Genomic DNA, 16,359 nt, shown 5'->3' with positions numbered 1-16,359 from the left:
TGGTGGTCTGGCTATGCATTGAAGCCACCAACCTGTCAATCGAGACAGATAGAGAGTCCCATGACGGCCATTGCATCCCTGTCTGCTCATGCAGTTTCTCCTTGCACACGTGGATGCAGACGTGATTGCTAACACCACAGGGTCATCTCCAATTTGGGCCTGAGTGTGTGTCTGGTCTCTGATAGTTCTCTGAGCACCAGTGGCCTGGGGCATTCTCTCTTGGCTGGCTGTAGAGCTGTCGTTGTGAGGTGCTCACCAGATTGTGTATCCACACTGTCTAAACCTGCCTCTCCCACTGAGATGTCAGTATCTGAGTTGGTGAGTGTTCAGGGAGCAGCCTTGCTGATGCTTCCTATGAGATCCCAATGCTCTCACTCAGGCCCAGGAATTGGCTTCTAGGGCTGCCAGCCATATCACCATGGATGTGATGGCCATGCTGGTGATACGTGCAAGACATCTGAGAGGGAAAGTGTCACAGCTAATGTTGAGGAATGATGTGCAGTGACTGAGATTGACAGTAAGTTTAACGGGAGAGTTACAGTGAAATGAAGAAGGAAAGGTTCATACTTACTAGGTTGGAAGGACATGATGCTTTGGCATCCCCACAGGTACGGTTCCTGTCCTCACCTGCAAGAGCCAGGACCCTTTCATTGTATGGGGTGGGAGCTTGTCCACCCATTCAGGTCCTCACTGCCCTGTTATGGCCTGCCTTTTCCTGTAAGGGGAGAAAGGAAGGAATTAAGTGAGTTGAAAGTGACTGGCATAGCTTTTCATCCTAGTACAGGTGGTCAAAGGTTGGTGAGGTGGTCTGGTGAGTGAGTAGGCAGCACAAATACCATGAAGAGTTAATGGCTTGTTGGGCCAGAGCAGTGAGTGAAGACGTTGAAGGCAACAGCGAAAGTGGCATAACATGAGCCTTGGTGGATGTGTTGAGGTGGGACAGATCGAGTGAATGTGAGGTAACAGAGAGAGGAGTTTGGCACCTATCCTGGTGGAGTGGTGAAGGTCTTTGACTTTCTTATGATACTGCTGGATATTCCTCTGGACTGAGGAGACTGCACTCACCCAGATGAGATCTTGGACCAGGCTTGTGACTCCCACTGCCAGTCTTCCAGGAAAAGCAGTCCTATCCTTTGCACCAACATCTTGATCATGACCTCCAGATCCCTGTTGGAGAATTGTGGTGCTACCTTCCCATTCTCTGACATCTTCCAGAAATAACCTTGACTAGGCTTGGCAGCTTTGGAATGCTGGTGCTTGTCCGGGTATACAGTGGCCAATTGAAGGTGGCATGGCAGCAAGAGCCAATGGTCTTTAGACAGATATCTGCCAGGTGTTGAGTTGTTCTGGGAATGGTGCATGGGTAAGATAGGGCTGGAATCAGACATGCTGGATGCTAATGGGGCAGACTAAGTAGGTAATGAGGTGAGTTTGCTAAGATAAGGTGGGGAAAGTCATTAGGTCTCATGGTGAGGAACTCAAAACACCCAAACAACTTGTTCTTCAGCCAAACATATTTAAGACTCAACCACTCATCCCTGTCATGATGACTAGGAAACTGTGAGCAAATATTCCATTTGGTTAACTCATCTCCTTTCACGAAGGAAATCTAGAATCCTTGCTTGGTCTGATCTACATGTGACTCCAGATCCACAGTAATGTGATTGACTCTTTGGCCAACATCTTCCAGCCATTGAGTGAAGAATTGAAGCCTCTCAGGTGTCATGCATGTATCATCATCCTGGCCATCATCTCCATGGTGATATGGCCCATAGCCCCAGAAGCCAACCCCTGGGCATCTGGTGGGAGGGGATCATTGGGGCCTTACAGGAAGCATCAGCAAGGCTGCTCCCGGCTCACTCACTAATTCCATTACTGACATCTCAGTGGGAAAGGCAGGCTTAGACAGTGTGGGTACATAATCTGGTGAGCACCATATAGCGACAGCTCCACAGCTGGCCAGGGGAGGAATGCCCCAGGCCACTGGTGCTTGGAGGACTGTCAGAGACCAGGCACTCACTCAGTTGAGAAAATACAGCAAAATCGGAAGCAAAACGATTCTCGATTGTTGAGGAAACAACATCTGATTTTCCTCCTGAGATTTTAAAGTTGAGATGGGTCTCTCAGTATTGAGTGTTGCGGGACCTATTTGTGAGCATTAAGATTTCATTTTTCTCTAGTCTCTCCTCATTTGCATGTAATTTATTGTTTAGCAAGGCAGTGAAGAGAAAGTATCTGGTGACAATTCCCATCAGGAAATTCAGGGCGGGTACCTATTGGCTGCAAGTTCTTGCTTTCTCCTTTGGATGTTCAGCTTGGCCAACATTCCCTAACATCACAGGTCACACTTTATGGATAGTGACCACCTACACCCCTGCCCATGGCGGTCAGCTTCACCACATCATCATGCAACATCTTGGTCTCACTTAACTAAAATGTTCAAGCTATTAAGGGAATTGATAAATTAGATATAGAGAAGCCATCTTTGAAGTCAGGCAGTCTAGGACTATGGGGTATAGTCTAAAGGTTGGAGCCAGACCAATGAGGAGTAAAATTAACAAACTTCTCTACGCATATAGTGTATGATAGAAATTTGTCAGTCTCTTCCACAAATGGCAATAGATGCTAGATCAATTGTTACTTTTAAAATGTGATTGATAGATTTTTTGTTGACCAAAGACTTTAAAGAATTTGGAGCAATATCAGGTATGATCTCACTGACAGGGATTAAATCTGATAACTCCTATTCTTATGTTCCTAAAACCATCTGTAACCTAAACCTATGTTCCATGCCAAAGCTTTTAATGACAACAATATAGATGGGTATAGTCTGTACAATTTCTAAAACATAAAATGGAAAAAAAGCAGGAACTCACCTAAATTGAGATGCTAAATCAAAAACTTACTGTGCTTGTGAAAATCAAATCAAAATGAGAATGTGGTGACAGAATCTAATCTACACTCTTGCCCTATGCATTGTTAATTTATTTTTGACTTGCTAAAAATATGACGAAGAACGATTTTTCAATCAAATGGAGGACTGAATTATGAACATAGTTGTGAAACAATATTCGAAGCTTTGTTTTTCCCCTGTGAGGTTTTCTGCATTGCCAAAGACCCTAAAGGAACAGAGGAACAACTTTTACACTAGTATCACAAATAAACGTGTGTGAAATGTTCATGAGTGTAATTAAATGAGCAGCCAGTGGTACATGTTTTAATAACAATTAGTTTCTGAGGGGTTTCATTGTCAAGGGGTAATCTATCATGGTGACAGCGGTCTGATAGTCTTTGCGTTGATTCACTAGACCCTAACTATTTTGTGTCCTTATCTGTGCCTTTTTTTAACCATATATGATTACTGGCCTTTTCAAAATATCTTTCAAAATAGAATAAAAAGCACTATTTGTTCTAAAAGATAAGGAAGGACATACCAGCTGTCTTGTGGCTTTTATCCTATTATTACTTAGTTGCCTGCCAGTATCTTTAGTTATCTATTTTGGTCTAATATGTGGCTGGGGGATTAATTATGTCTCATTGTATAATTCAGTGAACAATAATGAAAATGAAGAATTTGTGCTTCTTAAGATTGGCATGTCTCTATTTTGAGCATATGGTGTCTATAACAGTATAGGAAGGCAGTGCTTTGACTCCCCAAAGGTCTCATCACGTTAAGCATAAGAAAACCCATTCTGGATAAATTAAAAATACAGCTGAATGTTTAATTTAAAGCTGCATTTAAAATTTAAGCATTTAAATCATATAAACAAAAATCACTCACTTTTTCTAAGTTACTGCACATAAGATTTAAAATAAACATTTTGGGTGACAATTGTTAGAAGTATAAACCAATAGTTGTGTAATGAGAGAACCAGAGTTTTTGAGACTTAAGTGGAGAGGATAAACAACTGTGTATCTCTTTAGTCAATCTGATTGATGGATTGTGATATTAGAAATATTAGAGCAGAGAGGGAACTGTATACTACAGTGTGTGAATTAATATCAAATCAGATATTGAAAGAGGCCTCCTTAGGCTTTGATATACAATTAACAAATTTAATTTATTACTCTCTGTTTGTGGGTGAGTAACCCTCCAACATTGTTGAAACTTCAGAAAATTAGCACAGAAGAGGGATGGAGTTTGGGAAACAGCAAGATAACCAGTGGTGTATTATTCCTCTCCGATCCATGTTCATGCTCCTCATACACTCCTGCTCTAGTTTGTTGTTAGGTTGAGGCCTAAATGTCAGCCCAAGGTGAGAGTAAGAAAGAGTGGATTAAGAAAGAAGAAAATATGATGGAAAAGTAAATCTAAGCAAAAGTAAATTGATTTACGTTTCAAAACATCCAATTAAAAGCTGAAGGAATGAGATTCCTCACACATAATAATTAGTTTTCAGCGTAGGCAAGGTTACCTGGCAGTAATTGACAATTATCCTGCCATTAAAATTGGCACTTAGACTGAAATGGTAGACTGAAATGGCTCAACTTTATTGTGATGATTATAACGGGGGTCAGCCAGGTAGATCTCCTAGAACATGAGTTCCCCAATTGGAGCTGTTAATCAGGGTGCCCTAGCTGACAGATATAAATAGGAGTATTCAACATCCTCGACACTCTGAGAGCTGGCTCTGAGGGACCTGGATCAGTGTCAAGGACTGTCCATGTGTAAATAAAGGGTGACTTGGTGAGTTGTGAACTTGTTCTTTTTTGGACCCTTTTCAAGTGATCTATTTGTTTTTCCTTCACCCTTCAGAAGGCTGATGGATGACTTGATAGATGCCTTTAAGGTTATGAAAGGGATACCGACCTCTGTGGAGTAATTTCATTTATGTGATGAGTTTAATTCATGTCTAGTGTGTAAAGCACAAAACATTATGCTAGTCAATGGTGAGTCAAATGGGATTTTTTTTTTCGTTTCTCTAGCAGTAGCATGGATATTTGGTTATTTATGTTTAACTGCAAATGCCATTAGCCTTGCCATTTGTTTGAGAACAAAATATGGTCCACTTATTGTCCACTATATTATTTACCAACGGCACGATGGGTTTTCCATTTTAGGTTAGTTCCTCAAGGTATAGATAAAATCCCTACTAAGGCTGTTCTTCATGTGCCTGCTATGAAATAACAATGACAGCAAAATAAAATCTAAGACATGAAATTTGCTGAGGTAGTTTAGATATTATTCAAGCTTGGCTATCTATGTGTTGGATTACAGAACAGTAATGTTAGATGTTTATTGATTATGAAGTCCAATGTGCCATAGACCACACTGTGTCTCCTGTTACTATGATATTTATTGGTAACATGTTTTCAATCTTACAAATTCTCAAAAGTGCTCATGGTGATAAAAATGTAGGCTCACTGTACCTATATAAAATGACTACAAGTCATCAATTTTCTCTGCTTGATAACAGTACAAACAAATGATGTATTGTTTTGTAATTTATATCCGTCAAATGAATATATACATATGTATAAAATAAGGTAATTCACTAACAATATTAGAGCTCTCATTAATATGATTGAGTCGTGAACTTGTTCTTTTTTGGACCCTTTTCAAGTGATTTATTTGCTTTTTTTTTCACTTTTTAATCAGCCCACCCTTCAGAAGACTGATAGATGACTAGATAGATGCCTTTCAGTTAATGTCAGGGTTTAACAGGTACATGTAGAGAAGATATTGCCATTTGTGAAGGACCATAACCATGAAATAGTCATTAATTGATCCAATGGGAAATTCAAGATACACTCATTCCCTCAGAGTGTCAGTCTATCAGCTCCATCCTTCCCCCATTGGAATGTGAAATTTGTTACAACAATGTATTGTTGAGGCAAGTGCATTGATCAATTTAAGAGGAAGCTTTCATTCTTAAGTGAAGCCCTTTGTTTTATTATGCTAAAAGTGCTACATTTAAGCTGTTGTTAACTTATTAGTGGTATTTAAAACTGCAAACGTCTGATTCACGGGCAAGAGTGTTACTTACCAAATCAAAATAACAAACAATCTGTAACAGTTATATGCAAAACAGAGCCAAAGTTGATGCTCTGCAAGATCCAGCACCCACTTTTCACACTCCATTGTTCTATAACTCTCAAAATTCTTTAACTTTCTCCTTCGTATGCTTATCTAGCTGGTCTTTGATTAATTGGTAGTTACTGACAGGGAGAACCTCGAGCTTCGTGGTTCCTGATCCCGGGGAAACCACTCATGCCCAGTTGAGTGAATGATGAGCGCAGTGAGGAGATGAGTGCAAACTACTTTTCCCTTCTATGGGCAGTCCCTTTTGAGGTGCAAACTGTTTCTTATCATAGAACTGTAGAATCCCTACTGTGTGGAATCAGGCCATTCAGTCCATCAAGTCCATACCACTCCTTTGAAGAGCATCCTATCTCAACTCAACCCCCTGTAACCCAGGCATTTCCCATGGCTAATCCATTCAGCTAGCACATCCCTGGACACTACAGGCAATTTGCCATGGCTAACCCACCTAAACTGTGCATCTTTGGAGGAAACTGGAGCACCCGAAGAAAACAAACGCAGTCGCGGGGAGAACGTCCAAACTCCACACAGGCAGTCACCGAGGGTGGAATCAAATCCAGGTCCTTGGCTCTGTGAGGCTGCTATGCTAGCCACTGAGCCATCATAAGTAAATTGAAATGAACAAATCAAGCCAAATTAATGGGTCACAGTCCCTCAAACAGATACTTCACAAAAAAAGTGTTTAAGCAAATTTAAATCAGAATTTTGTTCTGGATCCTGATTATTATATATGTGCTTTAAGCTTCACCCCCAATTACAATCAGTTACTTTAGAGCATGCACATACACACATGGTATTAGCAACATTAGCATTTATAAATCTCAGAAAAGGTTTTTGTATTTGATGATGAATCCGGATTGCTTTACCAAAATGGATCAGCTACTAATTTAATTTTGTTTGAAATTATTATATTGTAACAGTTCATTCAATGCCACCCATTTTCTTTCATAAACAGATTGAATTTTCACTGTAACAAATTTTACTGGTTATTTGATTAATAAATGCAACATGAACCCAATTTTATAACCAAATGTCTATTGAAGTGATAATTCATGTGGAATATGCATGGTTGAGCAGGGTGGGTCTTTATTTATTGGAGTTTAGAAGAATAAGAGCTGTTGTTATGAAATCACATGAATCAAAAGGGACTTCACAAGGTACATGCTGCAAGAATGTTTCCTCTCATTTGGAAATCTTGTACTGGAGATTGAGTTTCAAAATAAGGGATCACCCATTTCTTCTCTTAGAGGGTCATTACGCTTAGAATACTCTTCCTCAGAAAGTAGTCGTTGAATATGTTGAAGATTGTGTCAAGACAGATTTTTGAATGGGAATGATTCAAGGGTTCTGGCCAAAAGGCCAGAAGACCATTCAAAATAGGAACAGAATTCTGCCGTTTGGCCTGTGGAGTCAGTCCTGCATTTCAATAGGATCATGGTTGATCCACCAACCCTCACATTCACTTTCCTGGCCTTTCCCCATAACTCTTGATTCTCCTGTCTATCTATCTTGGTCTTACATATACACAAGAACTCTGCCCCACAACACCCTGTGGCAAGGAGTTCCAGAGACTCACAACCCTCTGAGAGGAGAAATTTCTCCTCATCTCAGCCCTAAAGTGGTGGCCAATTATTCTGAGGCTATGCCCTCAATCCTAGACCTTCTCAAGACGAGAAACATCCGCCCAGCATTTATCACTTTAAGCCCATTAAGAATCCTATATGTTTCAATGAGTTAACCTCTCATTCTTCCAAACTCCAGTGAATAGAGTCCCAATCTGTTTAGCATTTCCTCAGAAGATAGTCCCTCCATACCAGTGATCACTATAGTGAACTTTCTCTGAACTGGTTTCAATGAGACAATGTATTTTCTTAAAGATTATAGGATCCTTAAACAAGGTCTCACCAGCAACTTGGAAAGTTGCAGTGATACGTCCTGACTCTTACATTCCAACTTCCTTGGAATAAGGGCCAACATTCCATTCACCTTCCTCATTACCTGCTGCACCTGTGAGCTGGCTTTCTGAGTTTCTTGTACAAATACATCCAAGGCCTTTAGTGTTGCAGCTTTCTGCATTTTTTTCATCATCTAAATAATACTCTATTCTTTTGTTCCCTCTTCCAAAATGAACTTTACATTTTCCCACTCTATGCTTACTTGCCAACCTTTTTGCCCACTTTCTTAATATATTGATACTTCTCTATAAACTGTTTCTATTTCCTTTGCAGCTTGCTTTTCAACCTATCTTTGTGTCATGTGCAAATTTTAATTGAGGACATTCGCTTTCTTCCTTCAAGTCATTAATATATATTGTAAATAGTTGCGAGTAGTTAGTAGTCCCAACACTGTTCTCTTTGGAACCTACTAGTTACAGATTGCCAGACTGAAAAAGAACCTCTTACCCACACTCACTGTTTCCTGCCCATTAGCCAGTTCTTAATCTATGCCAAAACACTGCCCTCAACAACATGGACTCCTATTTTATGATTGAACTTTTTGTGAGCTACCTTGTCAAATTATTTCTGGAATTCCAAATACAACAAATCTATTGGATCCCCTTTATCCATTCTGGTAGAGACTTCCTCAAGAAACCCTAATAAATTAGATAAGATTTCCCTTTCATGAAGCCATGCTTATTGCTTGATTAGATCATGATTTACCATTTAATGTTGTCATTACTTACTTAATAATGGATTCTAACATTTTTCCAATAATAGATGTAGTTGAACTGGTCTATAATTATCTGCCTTTTGTCTCCATCCTTTTTTGAACAGGGATATCGCACTGGCAATTCCCCAGTCTGCCAATATTTCACCAGAGTTCAATAATTTTTGGAAAAATGCAGCCATTATTTCTGCAGCTGCCTCTTCTAGAATCCCAGGATGACAGCCATCAGGGCTGGGGCCTTATCGGCCTTTAGCCCGATTAGTTTGTCTGATACTACCTCTCTAGTGATAGTAATGGTCCTTAATTCCTCCCCAATATTCTTTAACATTAATGGGATGTTTAAAGTATCTTCCACAGTAAAGACTGATGCAAAATATCTATTTAACTCCTCCGCTAGTTCCTTGCTCCCCATAACCGTCTCCTTAGATGCATTTTCTAAGGGGTCTATGTTCACATTGACCCCGTCTTCCTTTCTGTATATTTTAAGAAGCTCTTATTGTCAGTTTTTATAATCCCCACTAGTTTACCCTTGTAGTTTATTTTCTCTTTTTTTATTATCTTTTTTGTTCTCCTTTACGAGATTCTGAATTTATCCAAATCTGCGGAGATATCACTGACATTTGCTTTTTCTTTCAACTTTATAGGAACAAAGGCTATGCAAGAAGTCAGAAGAATGGGCTTGAGAAACACACCAGCCATGATTGAATAGTGGAGCAGACTTAATGGGCTGAATGTCTTAATTCTTTTCCCATATCCTATGACTTTTGTACTCTCCTTAGCTTCCTTGATTAGCCATGGTAAATTTATCCCTCCATTAGAAACTTGCTTCTTTATTGGAACATTTTTTGCTGATAGTCATGAATTACTTCCTTAAATGTTTGCCACAGGTTGCTTACTGTCCTTCCTACAAATCTATCTGCCCAGTCCACTTTAGCTAACTCTATCTTAACTTTATTTCTTTTATTTAAATTAAACAGAAATTTCTCACTTCCAAACTGACTATTGAATTCGATCATGTTATGATCACTACTTCCTAGGTAACCTTTTGCTTAGGAGTAATTTATTAAACCTGCATCATTACTTATTACCAGATCCAGGATAGCCTATTGTCTGATTGGGTCCATGATATTTTACTCTAGTAAACTATTCCTCATGCACTCTATGAATTTGTTGTCATAGCTACCCCTTCCATCTCAATTAATCTGATCAATTTGAAGATTGAAGTCACCCATCATTAGTATGGGAGAAGAAAGTGTTGTTAAGACCGGCAAGTGCAGTTAAGGACACAGTCGGATCAGCCAAGCTATTATTGAGTGATGAATCAAGCTGAAGGGGCTGGTTAACTCAGTTGGCTGGATGACTAATTTATGCTGCAATGTGCACCAAGCAGGGGGTCAATTCTTGCACTGGTTGAGGCTACTATAAAGAATCTTTGTCTCAACCTCTCCCCTTGTGCGAGGTATGGTGACCCTCAGGTTAAGCTACCACCAGTCACCTCTCTTTGGGCTATGGTAACTTCACCTTTTTTACAACATCATTATAGATTATATTTTACTCTTTTTCAGTTTTACTGTTGTTACTTATGCACCATTAATTTGTCTCTGGAATATGGGCCCTTGCAAGTTTGATTTTCAATAATTTATTAGGGGTGAATCAACTAAAATTCAGCTCATCACAATATCGCAGCAATAATGAGCTGTTCACACTTCACAAACAGCTAAGGAGCCAAGTAATTGGTGTAAGTGACAGAATGATGATTAATCCAGCTGTGCGGTGCAGAACAGTTGTGAAATGGCTGAATGACAAAATAATAAAGCCATGTATGTCTCTGGGGACTGTACTCCAGAGAAGAGGCAAGAATCTTTAATGCATTAGTTTGCCCTGCTCTGACAATATAAAGGGGATTCAAGGTGCATGGAAGGGCATGATTCAGAACATGAATTCTGTGGCGACTAAATGCAATAATTCCCCAAACTCCATGTGATTCACGCAGCATGTTAAGGTCAGGCGAAAGAGGGACAGTGGAGGAGCATCTGAAATTTGTCCCTGTGCCTCATCCTGAGAAGGTCTGAGGCCTTTTGAATTTTAGTCAATTCAGCTGACTGTAGTAGAGAAATGAGCTGCGTAGATTGGGAGGTAGAAAGCAAGTGTAGGCCAGCAACAGCTGCTCCTGTCCTCCTGGCTTCGTATTATGAAATATGAAGAAAAACATAACTCCAGGCTATATGCAGGACCTCCAGCTGTCACTTCAAGGAACACTGACTCAACCACTGTAGAAATTAAGGAAATAATTGGAACATGAGCCAATTGGAATGGTCATTACTTTTCACCAGTTTCAAAGGTCTGAAAAGAGGCAACACTGGAGCCGAATTTCAAATATAATGTTGTGCCTGTGCTCAAGTCAAACTATGGAAAATTTAGTTTAAGCGTGCACCCATATTGTTCCACTGCAAAAATCGTTAATATTTTAAATCACATAGAATGTTAAATTTAAATGCCATAGGAAAATAGGTGATGTGGAAACAGATGCAAAAGTTTCAAGAAGGATACAAAAGTAAGTTACAGCTTCCCTTTGGGATGATGTTTATGTGGCAAAATATTTAAATATTCTGTAAAGTAACAGCATGGTGCACATAATGACACCAAGATCATTTATAACATGCAGTATGCATTCATAGAAAAAATAAGAATGACATAGAAAGGTGATGTAAATGGAAGTAATAGGCTTATGCTTATTAGATGACACATGTCATCATGACAGGCAATTTATTGAAAGAATTTCCATGAGCTGAATTATGCTTTTCAAATCTGCTCTACCTTTATGTTTGAAAGAAAATTTCGCATAATTATTTTAAGAGGAAAGTGAGTGGAGCAGATGATTGAAACTACCAGAGAAGCCTCTCACAGAGTATGAAGAGGGAGCAGTTGATTTATTCAACAGGAAGGATCTACAGATTGGAGAGGCATGCTGCTGACTGACTGAAGTGTGCCAATTCCATTGGACATTCTGTGAATTGTGCATGTCGCATTAATTATCATTGTTTGGTTGTGGAAATACGCGACAGAGTCTGCACTGGCAAAACTGTATCCAAACAGATTTGTGGTTACATGTTTATAAAATCTCATTTTCTGTCATGCGAAAAGTCATAACACTGCTTCCTTATAGCTTGGCTCTGTCTCCATTAATTTTAGTAATTGTCTTAAATTTTGTCGGAGAATTTCCTCTTATAATACCCACCTGCCAGCTGTGAATGATTGGTTGGGGAAGAATGTTATAATTTTGGTCATGACCAGAAACTTTATTTCAAAGAAAATCTGAAATCCCAGTTTTTACAGAAAGCATGAAGCCACAAGATTCCACCATTTAATCAATTCTTTACACTACAGATGAGTCAAAAAAAGTAAGCTCTAAATATTATTTTAGGCAAACACCTACAATGAATATACAAAACATTGAATGTACTCATTATCAAATTGCAGCAAATTATAAACTATAAATTACATATTAAATAGCAGGTACAACTAAGAGAGAAAATCTGAATTGGCTCACCAGTCCACTCAACTTATGTCAGTAGTCTCATTCACAAAAACCTTCAAAACTCTGTCTCCCTCATCAAGAATTTCACCTTCTATTGTTTTAGGATTTAACCGAATATTCAGCTGACAGCACACCAACTCCAGTTTCATGGACAGTCTTTTCTCATTCCCCTCCTCCTCCCCATTTTCCTCATTTCAGGAAAGTATGTCAGGAAAATATGGCAGAGGGCCAGGACAGTTAGAAGGATGCTTCACATTAGACCGCTTAGCCTCTTCGACTGGAGAGTCCTGGCCATCCATATATTTGGAGGGAGAAGAAGAAGTAAACTTATTGAGGGCACTTTGGTAGCACAGATAACAATGTTATTGTCACATTCTATTTGTCTGATTTCTATAAATAGCACTATTTTCACATTACGACCGATCATTTGAACCTTTGTGTAGCCTGAAGTGTCATTCTCCCAGTGTTTGTGAGCATACACAGAGATGGCTAGCACCCATCACATGGATGGATGGATGTCTGTGGTGAGAACCCTCTGTAGCTTCGGAAAGCAAGAGGAACAAGGCATAAGGTGGAAATGGTCCAGTTGATACCAATATCCTTCATCTTACAACATCCCTATTGAGGTTGTTGTAGCATAGTGATAGTGACCCTACTTCTGAACCAAAAGGCCTGGGTTAAAGTTCCACCCCATCTCTAAACTGGTTGATTAGAAAAGAAATACAACATCCCTATTCTTTACCTGGCCTCTTTGTCCAAAGATGCTGATGTGAATGAATTGATCAGTGATATCTGAGGTAGAGATGTGTACAGTAGGTGGAGGTCAATGCATGAGGAGGTCAGGGGTAAGAATCTCTGCAGCTATGTGCCCTGTACAGTTTATGGGTCTGTGCATAATGTTATCTCCCTTTAAAAGCCCTCACATCAGTGGGTTTTGTAGCTCATTCCCTCACAAGTTGGCATCTCTTACCCGTCCACTCCGAGTTTGGTGAGCTGTGTTTTCCAGGTATCCAATCTGAATTTCACGCTGAGTTTTCTCAACATCCAGCTTGTTGGTATATTTGTAAGATAGGAAGCTGAATATTAGTTAGATGAATTGGGCCATTAACAAAGCTGCGCACATGCAGTTTCTCCAAGGCTTCAGTCACTACTGCGCAAGGGCTCAGAGGCCCAGACAGCTAGAAAGAAAATTAGAGGGAGTGCTGGTAATGCAGTGCGTAAATGTTATACTTCAGGTCCTTTGGCCCTGGGTGCAGACCAGAAGTATTTTATTGATATCAGAGATACAAAATGAGAGTATCCACCCTTGCACACATTAATATTATTGTGTGTGACAGGAATGACATAATATAAGCAATCAGCTTTAGCACCATCAAACAGCATCCTGAGCATGGAGATAATCTTCATATCATGTTGGTATATTCTCTTAGTGTGCTAATGGTAGTTCACAATTCTTCTGAGGTACATTCATACTCCATGTACCAGGGGATATGCCAGCTCCAACAGTGTGCATGCTAATTGGTGAAACCCCACAAAGAAACGGAGAAGAATTGAACACAGGAATTGTTTTGGGGATCGAGTAGGAATTTCTAACATCTTCCAATATTGTATTTAGCTTATGGCTAAGGATTTCACTCATTCAATCTCTTTTAACCCTTAAAAGATGTGTGCACCAGAGAACAAATGAATAATGTAAACACGCTGGACAACAAGGATTGATGTGCAGTACACCTTACATGTATGAAGGAAGGTTGGATCAGCTAAGACAATATTCACTAGAGCTTAGAAACCTAGATCTCATAGAAACCTATGAAATTCTAATGGACTAGACATGATAAAAGCAAGAAGCATGTTCCCAATGGACAGGGAGTCCAGAACAAGGGATCACAGTTTAAGGATAAAGGGTAAGACATTTAGGACGGAGGTGAACTGCAACTGTATAAAAATTCAAGCAGGCCACATTGTGTGTGAGAAGGATGTGGAGTCTTTGGAGAGAATCCAAAAGTGGTTTAGCAGGATGTTGCCTGGATTGGAGTGTATTAGTTGTAAGGAGAAGGTGGACCAACTAGAGCATCCTGATGAAGAGCTTATGCCCGAAGTGTCGATTCTTCTGCTCCTCGGATGTTGCCTGACCTGTTATGCTTTTCCAGCACCACACTCTCAACTCTGATCACCAGCATCTGCAGTCCTCACTTTCTCCCAGAGCATCAGTTGGCGGAGGGGTGACCTGATAGAATATATAAAATTATGAGAGGCATGGATGGGGTGGATAATCAGAATCTTTTTCCCAGGATGGAAATATCAAATACTAGGGGTATAAGTTTAAGATGAAAGGAAATCTTAAAGGAGATATGTCAAGCAGATTTTTTTACACAAAGGACGGTAGGTGCCTGTAACACACTGCCAGGGAGGTGGTAGAAGTAGATACAGTAGTATTATTTAAGAGACATTTAGACAGATACATGAACAGGCAGGATAGAGGGATACAAACTATGTGCAGGGAGGTGGGTTTAGTTTAGAATGGCATTATGATTGGTGCAGACCTGATGAGCTGAAGGGCTTGTCCCTGTGCTGTAGTGTTCTATTTTCTATGAGGAGAAATTTCTTCACCCAGAGAGTATTAAGCCTGTCATAGAAAGCAGATGAGGCCAAAACATTGAACGTTTTCAAGAAATAATTAGTTCTTAGGGCTGAGTGAACACGGGAACAGGATATTGAGTTAGGTGGTCAGCCATGATCATATTGAATGGTGGAACAGCATCAAAAAGCTGAATGCCCTACTCCTGCTCTACTTGCTCTGTTTCTGTATTCCACGCTTGGCGAACTACCTAATGAATGTTCTGTGTCCTTTCCAGTGAGTAAGTTATGAAGCTAAACAAATGCTTATTGCAAAAAGATGACTTATTTTCATGAACCCCAGCAGCAAAAGCATTGCTTTAAAGATTATTCTGAAGTAAGCGGGACCTATGGAACAGGCAATAGCTTACATTCATTCAGTGAATTGAGAACAGTGTTTTCCAAAATATAGTGCACTTTGTTTGAGGTTGACTTAATACAACTCTACTTAAATATGTTTTGCATTTGTTGGATGTGCAGTTTCTTCTCACCCACAAAATGCAGTGTGGTGTGAATTGTGCAATTGCTTCGACATTCTGCTTACGCTAACAGCAAGGCTCCAAGCTGCCAGCCAAGCCTTGTAAAATATTCCTTCTAATGTCTCATCTATCTTCCACAAGTAAGGAGAACTGAAAGCTTGATGGAAACGTCAGGCCAAGAAAATAGATCGGTCAACCCACAGCTCAAAACAGCTGGATATGACCTTAAAATTAGATCCATGCCATTCAGAAATGAAATCACAGAGTGCTTCATCACAGAAGGGGGAGGAGGAATCTGGAATTCCTCAAAGGCTATGGATACAGACCTGAATGAAAATTTAATGAGTGGCACTGACAGGTTTCTGCTGGGTGAAAATATCAAGATAAGGATTAATAGTGAGTAAATGGACTTGAGGTTAAAGTGCATTCCTGATAAAAACAGGTCATTATAGCAGTGAAAATTGATGTTTTATATGTGATAAATGGCATAGATAAAGGCCATTCAGCTCATCCAAGTCACGCGAGGGTTAATCTTCCATTTGAGACATCTCCCATATTTTCTTGTCTAAATCCACCATCCTAAACATCTAATCCTTTCTCTGTCATATACTTATTTATTTTCCCTTTAATTACATCTGTATTATTCTCATCAGCTACTCCCAGTGGTCACGAGTTCCATGTTCTTGCCACTCTTTGATTGAAGATGTTTTCTCTGAATTTCTTATTTGATTTCTTGGTAAAGTACAGGTTTAAAGAGAAGTGGAGGAGATGATTTACCCACAAAAGCTGTTGGGAATGGCACTGCCTGAAGTAGACGACAGTCATTTGCAACCCAGCAGTGACAGACCTGAGCATTGCACCGTCGATCATAGGCAAAATATTAGAAACTAATATTAAAGACATTACAACAGGGCACTTGGATAGTTCAAGGTAATTAAGGCAGAGCCAATATGGTTTGATCAAAGAGAAATCATGCTTGACTTATTTATGGAAGTTTTTTGAAGAAGTAACTTGTG

General features: G+C 39.7%; 1 long non-coding RNA gene across 1 annotated transcript in view; it reads left to right on the top strand.

Moving 5' to 3' along the window:
• Positions 1 to 9,701, top strand: part of LOC122560954 — a 51,063-nt gene extending 41,362 nt beyond the window's left edge. Inside the window, exon 2 of the long non-coding RNA XR_006314858.1 lies at positions 9,355 to 9,701. This is a non-coding gene — a long non-coding RNA (uncharacterized LOC122560954). The remainder of the gene's footprint in view (positions 1 to 9,354) is intronic.
• The last annotated feature ends 6,658 nt before the right edge of the window (positions 9,702 to 16,359 follow it).

Source organism: Chiloscyllium plagiosum, chromosome 22 (genome assembly GCF_004010195.1).
Source record: "Chiloscyllium plagiosum isolate BGI_BamShark_2017 chromosome 22, ASM401019v2, whole genome shotgun sequence".
Lineage (NCBI taxonomy): Eukaryota > Metazoa > Chordata > Chondrichthyes > Orectolobiformes > Hemiscylliidae > Chiloscyllium > Chiloscyllium plagiosum.
Note: the sequence above shows the minus strand (reverse complement) of the source record. Positions and strands in the feature narration are given on the sequence as shown.